Here is a 20,656-nt window from a genome sequence, read left to right on the forward strand (position 1 = left end):
ATCTTATCACAGACCCTTCTCTATGTCCCACCCCCACCACCTCTACAACAGCTCTCACACTCCTGGGCGCTCTTCCCCCACGCCTCCCCCGCACACAGTCGCGCCTCCCCCGGCCTACCGTGGTCACCCAGCGCCCTCCTCCACTGCTGCCACCTCTGCTCCACTTAGGGGCACTGCCTCACATGTCACGACCGCTAGCTGTGCCGCTATAACCACTGCTGCTGCCACCACAACAAACACCTCCACTCAGCTCTACCACGAGCGCACACATACCACGCATACAACATCATCCACCGCCATCACCGGCAGTCGCAGGACAGGGGAGCACCATCGTCCTCCCCCCGCTACTAAGAAAGGAGAGTCCCAAGAGACGGTGGTGGACTCTGGGATTGAGGAACTGGACAGCCGCAGCAGCAGTGACCACCACCTCGACAGCATCCTGGCCAGTGTCCGTGGAGACAGGCTGGACCGAGGGGAGAGAGGAGGACGGATGGGAGGCGGGACAGGGGAACCAGAAAGGGGAGGAGATTTTCTGGAGTCTTACATGAGCTATCTGGACGGACAAACTTTTGAGATGCAGAATGCCACAGCAGCAGCCTCCACCTATCCAAAAACCAACAGATTCAGAGAAGGAGGTCGCACCAGTGATCTACACAGACAGACCAGCACTGCTCCTGCATCCTTCCACTCACACAGACATAGAGACGAGCAGGAAGAGGATGAGGTCGAGGAAGGAGTGGATCAAAGTGGCCGGGATGGGTATGGAGTGAGGGACGTGCAAAATTTGGGACGTCCTATTTCACCGTACTTTGATCGCCCTCGCACTCCTGAGATGAAGCCTCTATGGGGCGAGGGGCAGATGGCCTGTGACCAGTCTGGGTCACTTTTAGAGGGGAAAAAGATTTATCCTCCCGCATCCAGTATGAAGCCCAGCATCATAAATGAGCTGAGCAGCAAACTGCAGCAAAGAACCAAGGACAGCTGGAGCACCCAGAGACCTCTAGGCAGACACAGGTACACATCAGTGAAAACGTTGGCTTTATGTTTTTCAGTGTCACAGCATGAACTACAGTTTTTTTTGTTGTTGATGCACGGCATTGTCATTCTATAAATGTCTCACCTGTGTGAATGTATTAGTGTGCCACCTGTGAGTTCTGTACCTTGATGTTCAGGCCTTCTGTGAAAAACTATCTGTGTATGTCTTGTGTAATTGTTATGTCTATACTGTGTAAACCTCTCCTTTTATTTCTCTGGCTTTTTCCATGTGTTTCTCTCAGAAGCAGAAACAGGTAATAGAGCCACTTCCACACTCCTCTTTTTCTGTCAGGAAGAACATAAAACCTTGACACCTGCTTAAATTTACAGCCGGTTTTTAGACAGTAAGGAAGGAGAGGAGTTAAACTGGATTCAGTTAGAATGTTGTACACAATCACGATGTTGACAGTATCAAATCATTTAAATCCATGGGTTCTAAAAATTGCTGGTCAATGGTGACCAACATTTTCCTTAATGTGTGTGCATGTTTTTCATCGTATCGTTTTCTGTAATCTATCATGCTTTTTTCTTGTCAATTTCTCTCCTTCTCCATTCACAGATTTTCAGAAGACTCAGCCTCAGCTTTGAGCCCCCCCTCAGCTCGATCCTTGTCACCGTCTCCGATTTCATTATCGCAACCGGCGTTATCCCCGTCCCCCACCCCTGCCTCCCAGTACCCCAACTGGGGACGATCCCCATCTCCTCAACCTCAACCTCCAGCTTCCTGCCAGCCTCCACGTTCACATTCCCCATTGTCTCCGACATCTTATGCCCCTTACCCCACTTCCCCCAAACACAGACCTGTCTACCGGACCAAAGCCCTAGAATTCCAGTTCATCCCCAGTCGCGACTCCCGTAAAGCAGAATCACACATGTTACAGCGTAGGCGAGCACCCAGCCCCCTCATCTCTCCGTCAGAGAGGCCAAAGCTGGGTCCTCCCCGGCCATCATCCCTTCCACTCCTCCCCACCACACCTCTATACAGTGCCATGTACGACCTCCGAGGTTCAATCACCCCGCCATCACCCGGGAACCCTCTTGGAGATCCTTACTTCTCGCCCTCTCCTCCCCTGTTTGCCCCCTCTGGTGCCCCTCCTCCTCCAAACTCTACTTTAGTTGTCTCTCGATCCCTCTCTCCAACTCACTTCCTTTCCGGAACCTCCTCTCCGCCCCTGCACCCTCACCCTCCGCCTACATGCCTGAGTTATCCCCATCTACCGCCCCCTTCCCCTACAAAGCCTTTTGCCTCCAAGCCGCTGCCCTACTGGACCAAGTATGACGTTGCAGACTGGCTAGGATACCTGAACTTGGGTGAGCACAGAGAGCGTTTCCTGGACAACGAGATTGACGGCACCCACCTGCCCTCCCTAACCAAGGACGACTATCTGGATTTGGGTGTGACACGTGTAGGCCACCGCATGAACATAGAACGGGCCCTGAGGACTGTTATGGACAGGTATGGCTTTAATTCTCTATTATCACTGACCATCTCAATTATTTGGAATGTTTACAATTGGTTACATGCATTTTAACTTAACTTTTTAACTTTTTCAAAAGCTTCACAGTTTTTTTACCAACATGCAACTCAACACAAACAGTTAATCTAAAATGCCCTGATGTAATCAAAACCCTTCTCAAAAATAAAAATATAATACGCTAACAACCAGTAGCATTACAAAATGTATTACTATTGAATTTGAAGTAGCTTTTGTTTGACTCTTTTTTTTGCATAAAATGAGATTCCGTTACACAAAAAGAATGGCATCACTTTACTGCAAGTAAGTTATTAAAGTCGGCTATCCATCAGTGGTGTTGGAACGTTTTTTGTTTTGTTTATTATAACATTGTGATCGCATGATTTAGATATTATTGTAGAAATCTACTGTTAACCTCGCACTAGCCTTTTGCTCATTATTAGCCTGCCAATTTAAATAATTTGATGACAATTCACGCAATTAATTGTGATTCAGGCTAACGTTCAAAGATGACATACTATAGGCATTTTATGGCATACATTACTGTACTTCAACTTTTTGTATGACATACTATATACCATAGGTCCTCCACTTGCCTTCTTTCTGTCTTAGTCCATCCCACCGAGGAAGCACGGGAGAGACGCAAGCAAATAATGGGAGGAGAGAGGGAACGAGCAAATGTGTTTAGTGGGATGCGTCACATGAATTCATCAGCTGTATGGGGGGAGTTAGCAGCTCCTTCAGCTGCACGGCTTCCGGAAAGGCTGCTCTCGTGTATCCTCTCTTATAGCTCCTCTGTGATTCCTCCTTGATGCTCGTTCCTCGGGGTAGAAATAAGGGCTTTGAGACAGACTTCACAAAGGAGGGACAGAACAACTTCTGGTTCAGCCGAGGACTGAGGAGCGACGAGCTATCAAATAAAAGACATGAGATACAGCTTATGACTTTTTATGATATTTTTATGACATGACACTATACTATGATTTTTTTTTAAATAACTTTTTAATGACATACTATACTATGATTTTGTTCAGATTTTTTTTTATGAAACACTTTACTATGACTTTTTCAAATTACATATACTATGACTTTTTTGTGACATACTATACTATGATTTTTATGACATTTTTATGACATACTATCAAATTACGTTTTTATGATTTTTATGATAAACTATACTGTTTATCATGACTTTAAATGACTTTTTTAACCACTTCTTATGGTATACTATACTATGATTTTTTATGACATACTGTACTATGACATTTTTATGACATACTATATTGTGACATTTTTATGGCATACTTTACTGTGACATTTTTATGGCATACTTTACTGTGAATTTTATGTGACATTGTTATGCCCTGTCTAGGGGTGGCCAAGACACAACAAGAACCAGCCCCATCTTTCCCAAGTCCCAAGCAGCCACAGAGAAGGATCATTGAATATGAAAGAACTTAGTTTATTTACAGATTCAGATAAACATACTGGGAGCCTGGTCAGACTTCAGGGTGAGCCAAGACCAACAAAACAAATATAATGTAAGAAGCAACCAATCTAACCTGAAGAAATAAAGTAAACCAAAATACAACTACTAACCTCCCTAACTCAGCTAAACAGGAGAGAAAAAGGTTACCAAATGTAAGCAGTCATAAAAAAGTTACTTCCAAAAGAACATAAAACGTCAGTATGGCTAAAGCTACAGTCAATCCGTGTTTGGATGCTATTTTGCTTTTTTATGGCATACTATACAAAATGACTTTTTCATGACTTTTAATAACTTTTTTCATTACTTTTTCATGACAAACTATTCTATGACTTTTATGATTTTTTTATGACATACTATAACTTTTTATGACTTTTAATAACATACTATACTATGACCTTTTCAACATTTTATTGACATATACTACACTATACCTTTTATGATTTTCTAAATGACATGCTATTCTGTCTTCTTTCATTCTTTTCATGGCATACTAAACTATGACTTTTATGAATTTCTTATGACAAACAATAACATTTTATTGACATACTACACTATACCTTTTTGATTTTTTAATGACATGCTTGTTTCATGACTTGTTTCATGACATTTTCATGACATACTATATTTTCCTTAATTCTTTTTCATGACTTTTTATGGTATGCTATACTATGACTTTTCATGACTTTTATTACGTACTATACTACTATGACTTTTTCATGAAATTTTTTGACATACTATACTATGAATTTTTTATAACTTTTGATGACATACTAAACTATGAATTTTTTATAACTTTTGATGACATACTGTAATACTATGACTTTTTTCATAAGGGAAAGAATGCAGAAAGCCATCACAGGTCAGACTCAAACCCTGAACCTTCTGCGTTGAGGTATAAACCTATATATATCTGGGCCTGCTCTACCAACTGAGCTTATCTGGCCACAGTACTGTGACTTTTTCTCATTAATTTTTTATGACATATTATACTATGACTTTTTCAGTACATATAATACTATGACTTTTTTCATTACTTTTTTTATGACATGCTGTACTATGATTTTGTTTTGTGGCATTTCCGCCTTGAATGGAAATACTACTACATACATACTATACAGTTACTTTTTTTATTAGTTTTTTCGACATACTATTCTTTGACTTTTTTCGACATAATATACTATGACTTTTTTCAACATACCATACTATGACTTTTTCCGACATACTTTACTATGACTTTTTTCGACATACTATTCTATGAATTTCTTTATTAGTTTTTTCGACATACTATTCTTTGACTTTTTTCAACATACTATACTATGACTTTTTTCAACATACCATACTATGACTTTTTCCGACATACTTTACTATGACTTTTTTCGACATACTATTCTATGAATTTTTTTATTAGTTTTTTCGACATACTATTCTTTGACTTTTTTCGACATACTATACTTTGACTTTTTTTATTAGTTTTTTCGACTTTGACTTTTTTCGACATACTATACTTTGACTTCTTATCACATTGTTTTTGACATACTATTCTATGACTTTTTTTGACATACTATACTATGCCGTTTTAGTCACTTTTTTCAATATACAGAAGGTTTTAAGGGTCCAATATACTAAGTAAAAGAGATGAATATGACAAAATCATAATGTCTTCTGTCAAGTCAGATAGCTTAGAGGGATAAGTGAATGATTGGAAGACAGAAGGTTGAGGGTTCAAGTCCCACATGTCTCAGCAATTTTTGAAGTCCAACATATTAAGTGAAAGAGGCAAATGATGAAAACATAAACATGAATGTCTTGTCAGATAGCTTAGGGTGCTAAGAGAGTGATGGGAAGATGGAGGGTTGAGTGTTCAAATCCTGGATGATGCTGATAACAATGGTTTTAAGACCTACATTATAGGAATGAAGCATACAAAAAGATGAAGAGTTTTGTTCTTGTCTGTTATTACTTTTTTCGACATGCTATACTATGACTTTTTTTTGACATACTATACTATAACTTTTTATCACATTTTTTGACATACTATACTATGACGTTTTTCATGACATATGCTGAGTTTTGTAGTACTATGACTTTTTGCGACATACTACACTATGACGTTTTAGTCACTTTTTTCGACATACTATACTATGATTTTTTTCAACATACTATACTATGACTTTTTTATCAAATTTTTTGACATACTATACTATGACGTTTTTGTCACTTTTTTCGACATACTATACTATGACTTTTTATATGTCATGACTTTTTCATGATATATAATACTATGCTGACTTTTTTTTAGTGATGGGACGTTTGACACCGAGCACCGACGCTTGTATCACTCCCGCAAAGCACACTGGTTGGAAGCAGTGTTGGTGCTTGTATCAAATTGAAATAAGCATGTGACTGATGATGTCTGAAGCTTCGAACGTCACTACTTTTTTTTCAAATGTTTTGACATACTATACTATGACTTTTTTCTATAATTTTTTTTTAAGATAATTTTTTGGGGCATTTCTGCCTTTAATGGATAGGACTCATTAAAGGCAGAAATGCCCCAAAAAATTGTATATATAAAAAAAAAAGTACTATACTATGACTTTTTGATCACTTTTTTCGACATACTATACCATTACTTTTTTATCACTTTTTTCGACATACTATTCTATGACTTTTTTTGACATACTATCCTATGACTTTATTATCATTTTTTCGACATACTATACTATGATGTTTTTGTCACATTTTTTGACATACTATACTATGACTTTTTTTATCACTTTTTTTGACATACTATTCTATGACTTTTTTTGACATACTATCCTATGACTTTATTATCATTTTTTCGACATACTATACTATGATGTTTTTGTCACATTTTTTGACATACTATACTATGACTTTTTTTATCACTTTTTTTGACATACTACACTATATCTTTTTTCATGACTTTTTTATGACAATGCTGTAGTATGACTTTTTTTTAAAGATTATTTTTGGGGCATTTCTGCTTTTAATGGATAGGACACATTAAAGGCAGAAATGCCCCAAAAAATAATCTTAAAAAAAAGTATTACACTATGATTTTTTTCAACATACTTTTCTATAATTTTTTTTGACTTACTGTACTTACTTTTTGTCACTTTTTTCGACATACTATACTATCACTTTTTTTGACATATTCTATGACTTTTTTCGACATACTATACTATGACTTATTAGTTTTTTTGACATACTATTTGATGACCTTTTTCGACATACTATACTATGACTTTTTTCATGACTTATAAATGACATATACTGTAATACTATGCTGACATTTTTAGTACTATAACTTTTTTCGACATACTATACTATGACTTTTTTTATCAATTTTTTTGACATACTATAATATGATGTTTTTGTCACTTTTTTGACCTACTATTCTATGACTTTTTTCGACATACTGTACTATGACTTTTTTATCAAAGTTTTTGACACTATACTATGACGTTTTTGTCACTTTTTTTGACATACTATACTATGACTTTGTTATTAGTTTTTTCGACATACTGTACTATGACTTTTTTATCAAAGTTTTTGACACTATACTATGACGTTTTTGTCTCTTTTTTCGACATACTATACTATGACTTTGTTTTTAGTTTTTTTTGACATACTATTCTATGACTTTTTCAACTTACTATACTATGACTTTTTCATGACATATACTACTATGCGGAATTTTTTCGACATACTACACTGTGCCTTTTTTATGACATGCTGTACTATGACCTTTTTTTTAAAGATAATTTTTTTGGGCATTTCTGCCTTTAATGGGTCCTATCCATACTACATGTATACTTTGACTTTTTTGACATACTATACTATGACATTTCAATCACTTTTTTGCAACATACTATACTATGACTTTTTTCATCAAATTTTTTGTCATACTACACTATGACTTTTTTGACATACTATACTAGGACTTTTTTTCGACATACAATTACTTTTTTAACACATTGTTCGTCATACTATATGACTTTTTATGACATACTATTATACTATGATTTATTTATGACGTTAAGGCATTTTCATGGCATACAATACTATGACTTTTTCATGACTATGAATTTTTAGGATTTTTTTAATCACATGCTATTCTATGACTTTTTCCATTACTTTTTGTGACAGACATGCATATATAGATTGATAAATTGATATACTTTATTGATAAGAAATTTGAAAATCCTTATATTACATAGTAGGTTATCCAGGCATTGCATTGGAAAATATACATGAATATAAAATTAACACCATCCATCCATCCATCCATCTTCGTCCGCTTATCCGGTGTCGGGTCGCGGGGGGAGCAGCTCCAGCAGGGGACCCCAAACTTCCCTTTCCCGAGCAACATTAACCAGCTCCGACTGGGGGATCCCGAGGCGTTCCCAGGCCAGGTTGGAGATATAATCCCTCCACCTAGTCCTGGGTCTTCCCCGAGGCCTCCTCCCAGCTGGACGTGCCTGGAACACCTCCGTAGGGAGGCGCCCAGGGGGCATCCTTACCAGATGCCCGAACCACCTCAACTGGCTCCTTTCGACGCAAAGGAGCAGCGGCTCTACTCCTCACGGATGACTGAGCTTCTCACCCTATCTCTAAGGGAGACGCCAGCCACCCTCCTGTGGAAACCCATTTCGGCCGCTTGTACCCTGGATCTCGTTCTTTCGGTCATGACCCAGCCTTCATGACCATAGGTGAGGGTAGGAACGAAAACTGACCGGTAGATCGAGAGCTTTGCCTTCTGGCTCAGCTCTCTTTTCGTCACAACGGTGCGATAGATTGAATGCAATACCGCACCCGCTGCGCCGATTCTCCGACCAATCTCCCGCTCCATTGTCCCCTCACTCGCGAACACAACCCCAAGGTACTTGAACTCCTTCACTTGGGGTAAGGACTCATTCCCTACCTGGAGAAGGCATTCCATCGGTTTCCTGCTGAGAACCATGGCCTCAGATTTAGAGGTGCTGATCCTCATCCCAACCGCTTCACACTCGGTTGCGAACCGATCCAGTGAGTGCTGAAGGTCGCAGGCCGATGATGCCATCAGGACCACATCATCTGCAAAGAGCAGCGATGAGATCCCCAGCCCACCAAACTGCAACCCCTCCCCACCCCGACTACGCCTCGATATCCTGTCCATAAATATTACAAACAGGATTGGTGACAAAGCGCAGCCCTGGCGGAGGCCAACCCTCACCTGAAACGAGTCCGACTTACTACCGAGAACCCGGACACAGCTCTCACTTTGGTCATACAGAGATTGGATGGCTCTGAGTAGAGACCCCCTCACCCCATACTCCCGCAGCACCTCCCACAGTATCTCCCGGGGGACCCGGTCATACGCCTTCTCCAAATCTACAAAACACATGTAGACCGGTTGGGCATACTCCCAGGCTCCCTCCAGGATCCTTGAAGAGTGAAGAGCTGGTCCGTTGTTCCACGACCAGGACGGAATCCGCATTGTTCCTCCTCAACCCGAGGTTCGACTATCGGCCGAACCCTCCTTTCCAGCACCTTGGAGTAGACTTTACCAGGGAGGCTGAGAAGTGTGATACCCCTATAATTGGCACACACCCTCTGGTCCCCCTTTTAAAAAAGGGGAACCACCACCCCAGTCTGCCACTCCTTTGGCACCGTCCCCAGACTTCCACGCAATGTTGAAAAGGCGTGTCAACCAGGACAGCCCTCCACACCCAGAGCCTTGAGCATTTCTGGACGGATCTCATCAATCCCGGGGCTTTGCCACTGTGTAGTTGTTTGACTACATCAGTGACTTCCGCCTGGGAAATCGACGACAATCCCCCATTATTCTCCAGCTCTGCCTCTAAGATAGAGGGCGTATTAGTCGGATTCAGGAGTTCCTCAAAGTGCTCCTTCCACCGCCCTATTACCTCCTCAGTTGAGGTCAACAGTGTCCCATCCTTACTGTACACAGCTTGGATGGTTCCCCGCTTCCCCCTCCTGAGGTGGCGAACAGTTTTCCAGAAGCACTTTGGTGCTGACCGAAAGTCCTTCTCCATGTCTTCTCCAAACTTCTCCCACACCCGCTGCTTTGCCTCTTCCACGGCAGAGGCTGCAGCCCTTCGGGCCCTTCGGTACCCTGCAACCGCCTCCGGAGTCCTCTAGGATAACATATCCCGGAAAGACTCCTTCTTCAGTCGGACGGCTTCCTTGACCACCGGTGTCCACCACGGTGTTCGTGGGTTACCGCCCCTTGAGGCACCTAAGACCCTAAGACCACAGCTCCTCGCCGCAGCTTCAGCAATGGAAACTTTGAACATTGTCCACTCGGGTTCAATGCCCCCAGCCTCCACAGGGATGCACGAAAAGCTCCGCCGGAGGTGTGAGTTGAAAGTCTGTTGGACAGGGGCCTCCTCCAGACGTTCCCAATTTACCCGCACTACACGTTTGGGCTTACCAGGTCTGTCCAGAGTCTTCCCCCACCCTCTGACCCAACTCACCACCAGATGGTGATCAGTTGACAGCTCTGCCCCTCTCTTCACCAGAGTGTCCAAAACATACGGCCTCAGATCAGATGAAACGATTATAAAATCGATCATTGACCTTCGGCCTAGGGTGCTCTGGTACCAGGTACACTTATGAGCATCCCTATGTTCGAACATGGTGTTTGTTATAGACAATCCATGACTAGCACAGAAGTCCAACAACAAACAACCACCCTGGTTTAGATCCCAATCACGCCTCTCCAGGTGTCTCCATCATTGCCCACGTGTGCGTTGAAGTCCCCCAGCAGAACAATGGAGTCCCCCACTGGAGCCCAAAATAAATTAACACAACAAATAAAATAATTGAAAATAGCTCAATACAGAATTCAAAAACAAAATTGTATTTAATATATATATTTTTTATTGATAAAATACATAATAGAATAGACTAAAATACACTCTGAAGCCACAAATAGACTTCCCATCCCTATGGCCAGTTGTACAAATCTACAACAGCCGCTGGCGTGGCTGAGGTCAAATAACCAATCAACAAAATCAACAAACTTCTCCAGACAACTGCATGTGCACTGTGGACTGCAATTCAGTCAAAGGCTAAAGGTTAAAAAGTCTAAAACAATTATACCTTTCTCCTGAAGTACCTTGCTTTTCATACAAAAAGAGATTAATTGTCCACCACAGAGGACAAATTGACCAAAGATGTTCTATTCAGAGGTTAAAGTTTAGTGCACATCATCAACTCCTGTTGTGATGAACTCCACCACAAAGAAAATATTGAGTAAAGGCCAGGATGTCCTTTACATGGATGAGTCACGGGAAAACAACAAACACCATTCATAATCATTTCACAAAAAACACCAAACATCACTTGTGTCCTATGTCTGTTCTTCTGTCCTCAGGATGTCCAGCAGTCCATTCCCCATCTCTGTTCTCTCACCTCGGGATGGACAGACTGAGAGGAGGAGGGACGACGGGAGTCGGAGCTGAGGTTGCAAACATATAATCATAAAGAGAGAGAGAGTGAGAAAGAAGGAGGGGTTGGAGTCAATGAGGGAGGAAAACACAACTGCTGCTATCCATGGAGGATTCACACAACAAATGAGGGGGGAACAGATTTCACACAGAGAGGACAGAAAGAGGGAGTCAAGTCCCAAAGGGAGATGGAAAGATGGGATGGAAGAAGGGCTGACGATCCATAAAGACACCGGCTGGCGCTCCCCAGTTGTGGCAGGCTGATTTACACAAGTACACTCCCCACATGCATGCACGGTCACACCAATCAACAAACAAGTAACACAAAAACTTTCATCCAGAAATCATACGAAAATCATACGAAGACAGATATTATGAGTGATAAAACCGAAGAAAATACTTATGAGAGAGGATTAAATCTATAGCCAGTTCGATTAAAAAAAAAAGAAGAAGAGCGGGTTGTGTTGTTGGCGAGCTAGAGAAAAAGATAAAGGTGTACTTCATCGTGCAGGCATCTTGCTGAGTAGTCTTCTTACCCCCCTCAGCCGGCTGTTCAGGTTTACGAGTGGCACCCGCCAAGAGTGCAATCAATGACAACCCCTCCCCGTGTGACTGGATGTTAGTTTTAAATTGTGTCTGAATATCATTGAGGATGAATATTTGAGGGTGAATGGGGGTAAATGTGTGCAAATGTGAGGCTTTGTCTGTCTGCATGGTGAACGTAGGACGACGCAGGGCAGTGTATCAGGACAGCTTCCACGTCTTTTAGAGGTGACGAGGGCTCAGACCGACAACTTGGTTCAAACCAAGGAGGCTGTCTATGTGTTCAGCTTTGATTGGTTACGTCCTGTTTTTACCTCACCACTGATAGGGCTCTGTCCTCACTGCAGGTCCTGTGATCAGGATCTTATGTGTTTCTCTATAGCTCTTTATCATCTTAAGTCTTATAATGACATATATACAGACTGGTCACTGTATCACAAATTTGTAGCAAAAACAAGTGCCCAGACCAACAAAATAAAAATAAAAAAATAACAAAGAATCACACCGATATACACACACACACACACACACACACACACACACACACACACACACACACACACACACACACACACACACACACACACACACACACACACACACACACACACACACACACACACACACAGGCACCCCAGTTACTACTATACATGCCTGCATGCATACACCAACATGTAGACACACACACTTGCAAGTGATTGTGTTAAGAGTTTATGGGACACCTTATATATAGACACACTATATGTTTGGATCCAAGATATACAAAAGGAGACAGACTGCTTTCAACTGTTAGACTGGATATGTGACATTGTGAGGAGAAATACCCCAGAGGATTTGATTTACCGAGAAAGACTTCCTCAGCGTTGAGGCAACTGTTGTTCAACCATTCAGACCTTCCGTCCGAGGGAGACTGGAAAGGAGAGGGGAGGGGAAGAGGAAAAACTGCCATTTTCTTGCTCTTTCCCACCCAATCGCCCCTGCTCCTTCCAGGAGTGGCCTTTCTCTCTCGACAAAATCCAAGAGGAAACAAGCAGCCACCCAGCCGAGGGGATTTGAGAGACAACGCTTATATCGAGTTTTAATACTATGATTGTTCTTACAATTTTTAAACTTCAAATGGGAATACTGGAATACTGATATTGATATGAAGAGATTTATTGTTACTATTTATCATTACTTCATCGTCCTTACTGTTATTATAGCTTCAGAGAGTTCCTGATATGGTGCTCTTGTGCAGTCAGTGTATTTTCTGACTGTGCGATGAAGATGGTGTTGGTGATATATATAAATATATATGTTTGTATATATAGGTATTTTTGAATAGAAAGATGCATATTATTTCTTGCACGGTACCCTTAACATTGCTTCTGTGTGACAAGAAGCATTGCAACTTAATGTGAAGCACATTTTTAGAAACACTTCTTTTCTCCTTTCTGTTTTTCTTTCAGCAGACTGTGAAGCTTTAATCAAAATCATGTTGACCTTTATGGCCTCAAAATATGATTTCCTCACTCTTTTTAAAAGTTAGTTGCCACTTAATATGCAGATACTAAAAGTGTAGCAACTGTTACTCTGGGGATGCCCACGATACACATAAGTGAAAATGATGTATCACTATTTAAGCTGTCCTTTTTTTTCTCATTTCTGGCTAACAGACAGCCCCTTTTGATTGATTACATACACACATTTCATTCTTAATGATTCTTGATGTGCCATATTGCACTGCAGTCTTTTTACTTTCCTATCAGCTTCCAATGCACATTTACATCTCATTATAACAAAGTCCTGCTTTTCTCACTGCTGCTGAGATCAAAAATAAGGGCTCTCTCATGACCTCTCTACCTTGAACAACGCTTCACCTCTCCTGCCGCTTTTGAGTCCTCGAGCACATATCAAACGTACGCTATACATCAGGCGTAGTCTGGGGGAGTTTATCTTCTCTCGGGCCCTGCTGTCTTGTCTGTTTTTTGCTAAAAGTTTTCATAGATCATTTCGCTCAAAGTGCTCATACATACAGGCATGTGACTGAACAAAGGTCATTAAGGTGGATTTGTCTGTAATTGTTTTATGCTGGTGGTCAATGAGAGATTATATTTGAATGGAAGGGAAATAGCAATAAGGACGATGAAAACAATGGTCATCTAATTATGGTTTAGGTTGTAAAAAAAGTTCTAAAGAATCTCTGTCTTCCAAATAATGTTTAACATGAAAAGGTACAATGTATTTATTTAACTGTTCTGCTTTCTTTACAGTTCGACCCGTTCTCTACATATGCCCCCTTCTACTGTTATTGACCTGACAGTATTAAGAGCTCCAGTATGTTTTCGCTCATCATTTGCATCTCCTTGTTTGTACAAAGCACCTTCTGCCATCGCTGACATGTGCCAGTATGCTCACAGCTCATTGTTTATTACCAGCATATTATGCAATGACCCTATTTCCATTAGCAACTGTTTTTTTTTTTTTTTTTTTTTTACATTTCCCTTTAAAGGTTTTGAAGTCATTTTCGGCCAAAAAGGGCATGTTTCTGAAAGGGTCAACAAGCAGAATGTGGCTTCCTGTCCAAACTCATTTCTACTTGTTTCTATCAGGTCTCAAAAGTGTTTGCTAGTGTAAATAGGGCCAATTAATTCTTTGGATAAGACATTCTAAAAAACATATCTTACTGATACAATGATGTTCTCGTTAAGTGGCTGGTGAGAATTGTTTTCAATCCTTTCTTTGCATTTGATAGTTATAATTTATAGAGGCTCATGGTTGCTGTCAGGAGATAAAGTAAGATCTGAGGGAACCGGTGTGACTCTATAGAAAGCATTTCTTTTCCTTTAAGAGATCTTTTAAAAAAATGAGAATATGAGCTGATGAAAGTTAACTTACAGAATATATATGTATATGTAATAAGCATATACACATTCATATAAACATATGAATTTCAAATGTTTTAAGAGATCATAAATTGTTAGAATTATAATAAAGATACAGAAACAAAGTTGTAATTTATGTTGTGATTTCTTGAATCTTGGATATTTACCGTTGTGCAAGACAATGCTCTAAATGAATTTGGATATGGTGTATTGTTTATGCAACGCTACATGAGATGAAATGGATTATAATAGGGAATTTCAAATCTATTCATACAATAAACTACATCATACAACATTGCGCATAAACCTAGCCCAGTGCTGCAGTACATTGTATAATGTACCAATAATATACTTACTAGATGAGGATTTCATATTTAGGGACCTAGAAATTACACCCTCCTGCAAATATTAAATTACATGTTACAGACAGTGAACCAACAGCCTTTTTTCTGTCCTTTCACAAGAGCAATGTAATCACGTAGTGAAAATGATTGATTTGCATTATCCACACACAAAGGGGAATACTTTGCTTTTCAATCTTAACCGAAGACAGTTTCCCCTTAAATAGTGTAGAAAATACTATAGTATAAAGTTGACATATGGAGTAAGTATCCTTTTAAAATACAATTTAATTGCAACATTACAGTTTTCACATTAGATGTATCCTGTAAGGTTCTCAGTGCTGTAAATCCAGAATTTAGATGTTGCAGTTGAATAACTTGAGTAACAGAAGGGTTACAAGTCATTACATCATTTCAAATATACTGTCCCTATACACTGGTATAGTAGTTGCACAAAAAGAAAAATACTTTTAGAAGTTTTATTTTATTTAAAATACTGGTCAACATTGCTTTCAAAAAAGAAAAATCAAGTTACAACATTGTTATAAAGCTGATGATGTCTGTGGGAGGACCAGTACCTGAAAAAAATGAAGAAACAGCAGTCAGAATAATCTCAATCCTACACTGTTAAAAAAAATTTATATCAATCATCTCATCAGAGTCTGCCTTGTCAAGGGCAGATCAGCACTTCTGTCATCACTAGTTTTCTGAGCCCAGTGCTATACATCACAAGAGATCAGCATTCACATTGTCCGCTAGTTAAAGGCTGAGTTATGACAAACCTGATTTAAGTCCAGTCTGTGAGTGGCTTCACTTTAGCACCTGAAAAAAGAAGAAAATACCATTTTAATTGTGTTATAATTCTCACTTTTAACAATCATTTGTGTAGTTTCTCCTCAGAAACTCTGGCTTGTCAGGGCCAAAGATGCACGTTTATCTTCATACAGACTCAGAGCCCAGTGCAAGTCATCAGGGGAGAGGGACAGCTAAATCCATTCAAGTTTAACCAATTGGCAGAAATAACAAAAGCACTGGGTTGCAGTAGCTGACATGTACAAGTATAGCTAGATTCACAAACAAATCTCATTCACATTTAGTATACAAAGCCATCTTACCATTTTAGTGATGTGCTCAACGCAGACTACTTGAGAGACATTTGACTTTCAACAAAGGCGACTTAGGGTGCCAATTTTAAAGTTTTATTTCTAATGACCTTGATAGAAGTGCTAGTGGACTCTAGGAGCTCATGAGAGTTAATTGTGAAATATTGAGTGTTCATTGCTCTCTGGTGGTCAGTTCATAACTACACCTTTGTCCACTATGAGATTCCTGTTCTAACATTTTCGCCAAAAGATATTGTAAACTGTGTTCAGTTGGTAGAGCAGTTGGCTGCCTTGAGAACATTTATAATTATGAGAATACATACCTATGTGTCTGTGAGTGTTTCCAACTGTTGCAAGTGATCTGAAAAAAAAGGACAAAAGCATGAGTTATTGTATTGTCATGACCATAACCTAGACTAACATTAGCTTATTTTCTCCTCAGAAACTCTGGCTTGTCAGGGCCAAAGATGCACGTTTTTCTTCATACAGACTCAGAGCCCAGTGCAAGTCATCAGGGGAGAGGGACAGCTAAATCCATACAAGTGGATACCTCATCATATACAAGAAACATTTACCTTAAAATGCAATCATTCATGCTGTGCTAGTATTTATCTTGCGATTACTAATTTTAGCTCACAACACTGTTAGCTACAATGCTAATGTTCCATGTTAGCTACCATGCTTACCACGTGGAGTTACCCAATGGGCCCCAGCGTTACCGGCTAATGCAGCTGCTGTATGCTAAGGGAACACGGCAGTAACCGAACCAAACCATGTTCAACACCAGACAACACGTGTCCTAGAAGTGGCTACAGGACTTGAGTTGTAGCGTCATTTTGGTGTTAAATCGTACATACAATTTATGCACCTCTCGTTTTTTCTTAAAAACTCAAGTTTTTATTGGCGGCTCCCGTAGTTCGATAGTGCTAGCGTTAATCATACCGAATTGAAGTTTAACCATTATAAGCGACGAATGTTAACGTGATTCATTCACAGAACAGATAGGCCGTGGGTTGCAGTAACGTTAGTTGTATTACTACGTTACTCTACTAGTCTAAATGTTATCACGAAAAGCGATCAGTGAAATTCATAATATAATCTTACCAGTTTCAAAAGTGATGTTTTAGTCGAAGAAGACAGCATCAAGTGACTGCTAACTGCTGCCGCTTCCTCTTCTTATAAATATGGGCGGTTGGCAGCCATCTTATAAAACAACTACCGCCGCCTAGTGGACTGGAGTGGATCGGAAACAAATCACCAAGAAACAAATCGAAATCCTCTCTTCTTAACTTCGAACTACCTTATTAAGTGACTACTATTAATATTCACTTTACTGGTAAATTCCAAATAATATGCTAAGATGTTAGGTCCACCGCGCATTCACAAAGTTTACAAAACTGGTTGCTTGAAATGTGCATGTATCTATGGATAAATAAGTAGTGCTGCCCTCTGGTGGCCACACTGTGCAACTACATGTCAATTTTAAATGTTATATTTTGAAAGTATCAACCGGAAATAATACAATGTTATTGCGTTTGGCTTTACTTCATTGTAACCAGTAGAAAAGACAAACGCACCAGGTTTAACAAACAAAGTAAAATTAGTAAAAGTTTTGAAGTACTACTATATTGTTGCGTTTGACTTTACTAGTAGAGTGTTAGTTCTTCACTTTAACCACTGGAGGGCAAAACTACTCGTGATTTTGAATACATATGGTGTTGAAATTGTCACAACTAAATTGAGGTAAAGAAAACGCAACTGGATTAACAAACATTTTTCTTTCTGCATTAGAAAGTAAGTTTTAAGGACAATTGTGTTGTGTGTACCTAAAAACTAATTCCCCTCTAGCGGTACAATCTTTACAGTACAAATAGTCAGTCTTTGAGCCGGACAACCTGTGTGTTTTATACTGTTATTATTTAGAATCACGAGTATTTCTGCCCTCCTTTGGTTACAATGATGATCTGCAACTCTACCAATAAAGTCAAACCAAATGCACACAAAATAGTAGTACGTCCGGAAGATACTTTCAAAATAAAACATTTACAATCGGCGTGTAGTTACGCACTGTGGCCAGAGGGAAGAAACACCAATTGACTAGAAATGTAAAAGAAAAAGATTATCATTATCATTTTTAAACTGTACAGGGTGTTTCTCATTTCTAACTTACAAGGACAGTTGTGTTGCACTTATGTCTTATACATTAGAGATGTCTATAAGGCAAATAACGTGTTAATTTGCAATCATGTATTTCAGCCCTCTAGTGCGATGCGTAACTACATATATTTACAAAAAAATAAAAGTTGTAGTTACTCACTGTGACCACGACTCTTCCGGTATACAAAAATAAAACACACATACTTTTTTTTTTATTTATTTATTTTTAAAATAAAACTCACATAGAGTGTAGATATTAGATAAATATAGCCTACAACGTGATTAGTGATGCTAGACCTGAAACAGACGACTTGACTGAGTATTGCCCTTTCAAAGCTGATGCAAGATGTATCAGTGCCTCATTAAACACAGCCAAATATCAATAAAGTATGCTGCTGGCTTTAAATATGGGGTATATAATCTGCCACAGTATTTGAAAGCAGAGCTGTATCAAAATATCAAGGCTGACAATGGTGAGTTCATTTATATAGTTCCATTTTTGACTCACCGTTTCTACGGTCTTGCATTGAATCAGTCTTTACAAATTCAGTACAATGTGCAGGTGTTAGAGGTGAGACATTAGGCTCGTTCGAGATGAACTGCGCCTCGCCTGTAAAGTGGACGAGAGCAGGCGGCAGCAGCGGGCGGCGGGGACAAAAGTCCGCTCTCAAGTCGGACAGTTTTCCAGCTGATTCCAGCAGCATTCAGGCTGAACAGGAAGTGACACAAACACTGTGGTTCGATTCCGATTTAATAAAATGTTATCAGACCCATATATCAGCTTGTACACAGTCTCCAGTTGATTTTATTATGACAGAGTAGCTGTCAAAATTCTCTACATGTGATCTGTTGCTGATTTTAATTACCAACAGACTGTAGATGATCCATAACCTGAACAGATTTAGTCTCTCTGACTTCTAAACGTAACTATCAGCCTCACAACAGGTGTTCTGTACAGAATAAGCCTTTAAATGAGACAAATAGCAGTTAAAATCCCTCCGACTCAAAAATCAATAAAAAGTTTATATAAAACGTCGTCATTATGAGTCGATTATGAACCAATCAGCTGTTCAATCAGCTGAGAGGCCGGAGTTTCCCAGCATGCACTGGGTCCACTTGCGTCCGCCTGGCTCTTGCAGTTGGTGAAAAGCAACTGCGCTACCTGCGTCTCAGAACTGCGGCCGCCTTGGTCTCGTGAGATTATCGTTGTCCACGTGTGCATGACGTCAGAGCAAGTCGGGATCAAGTCGGACAAGAATCTAACCGGCATGCATTGGGCGGCGATCGCAGGTGATCGATTCTGCGCAGATCTGGCTCATCTCGAACAGCCTAATTTTATTTTGCATCAGATGGACCCTAGTGGGTGGCCTACGATATGTCTTTTCAAAAACAACTTCTTAAACTAATATTTCATTCACATCAAAGTAAACTTTCCCACACATTTATAATCAACAGAATTTTAAGTGTACGTTTTGCACTTTTGTAGTATGATATGAATAATGGACACCTTTAAGGTAAATTGTGATTTTGCTGTAAGAGTAACAAGTTACCTTTGTACTGAGACAGTATTTTCTTTAGCAAAATGCATTTACATCAATACATTATAACAAAGGGAACATTGTGTCTACTTTACTAAACGTTTCAAGATTCTTTTTGATTCTTTATTTTAAAAAACTGACCAGAAGAAGAGGGTTGAGCTGGAGTTAGAATCATTATACTATTCCTCTAACTTTCCTATAGGGATTTGGACTGTGCCACTGCATGATGAATCTACATAAACATTACTTTACAGGGACCTTAATCCACTTGTTGACTTTTTCTCCACAGTGTTGTCATGATATCTGCCTCGTATCCTTACAGATTTGATTATAGGATTACTAACACAGGATTACTTCTTGCAGGTTGCAGCTGGGCGTAAACTTTGCAACGTCTAACAGCTGTCTAGTTATTTACATGGCATGTTCTGGCAAAGCAAAGTTTCAAGCAAAGCATGAAGCAAGAGCGGCATATCTGAGTGTGAACAATTCTTCCTCAGGGGTCTCTGACTTCAAAGAATCTCTGCCTTAAACACAAACACACACACACACACACACACACACACACACACACACACACACACACACACACACACACACACACACACACCGGATGTATCCTCCAGCTGTGGAGGC

General features: G+C 39.8%; 1 long non-coding RNA gene and 3 other non-coding genes across 4 annotated transcripts; all 4 read right to left on the minus strand.

Annotated features, from left to right (window-relative positions):
* Positions 1-15,690: 15,690 nt before the first annotated feature.
* On the minus strand, positions 15,691-17,710 carry LOC114570109 (uncharacterized). Its single transcript, XR_003694469.1, has 4 exons — positions 17,433-17,710; positions 16,652-16,689; positions 16,008-16,047; positions 15,691-15,803 (listed from the first exon to the last, which is right to left on the minus strand). It is a non-coding gene; the product is annotated as an uncharacterized LOC114570109 (long non-coding RNA).
* On the minus strand, positions 15,874-15,963 carry LOC114570448 (small nucleolar RNA SNORD88). The gene has a single exon (XR_003694523.1). It is a non-coding gene; the product is annotated as a small nucleolar RNA SNORD88 (small nucleolar RNA).
* Positions 16,115-16,206, minus strand: LOC114570444 (small nucleolar RNA SNORD88). Its single transcript, XR_003694520.1, has one exon. It is a non-coding gene; the product is annotated as a small nucleolar RNA SNORD88 (small nucleolar RNA).
* On the minus strand, positions 16,760-16,851 carry LOC114570447 (small nucleolar RNA SNORD88). Its single transcript, XR_003694522.1, has one exon. It is a non-coding gene; the product is annotated as a small nucleolar RNA SNORD88 (small nucleolar RNA).
* Positions 17,711-20,656: the final 2,946 nt, after the last annotated feature.

The sequence above is a fragment of the Perca flavescens genome, chromosome 15 (genome assembly GCF_004354835.1).
Source record: "Perca flavescens isolate YP-PL-M2 chromosome 15, PFLA_1.0, whole genome shotgun sequence".
In the NCBI taxonomy this organism is placed as follows: domain Eukaryota; kingdom Metazoa; phylum Chordata; class Actinopteri; order Perciformes; family Percidae; genus Perca; species Perca flavescens.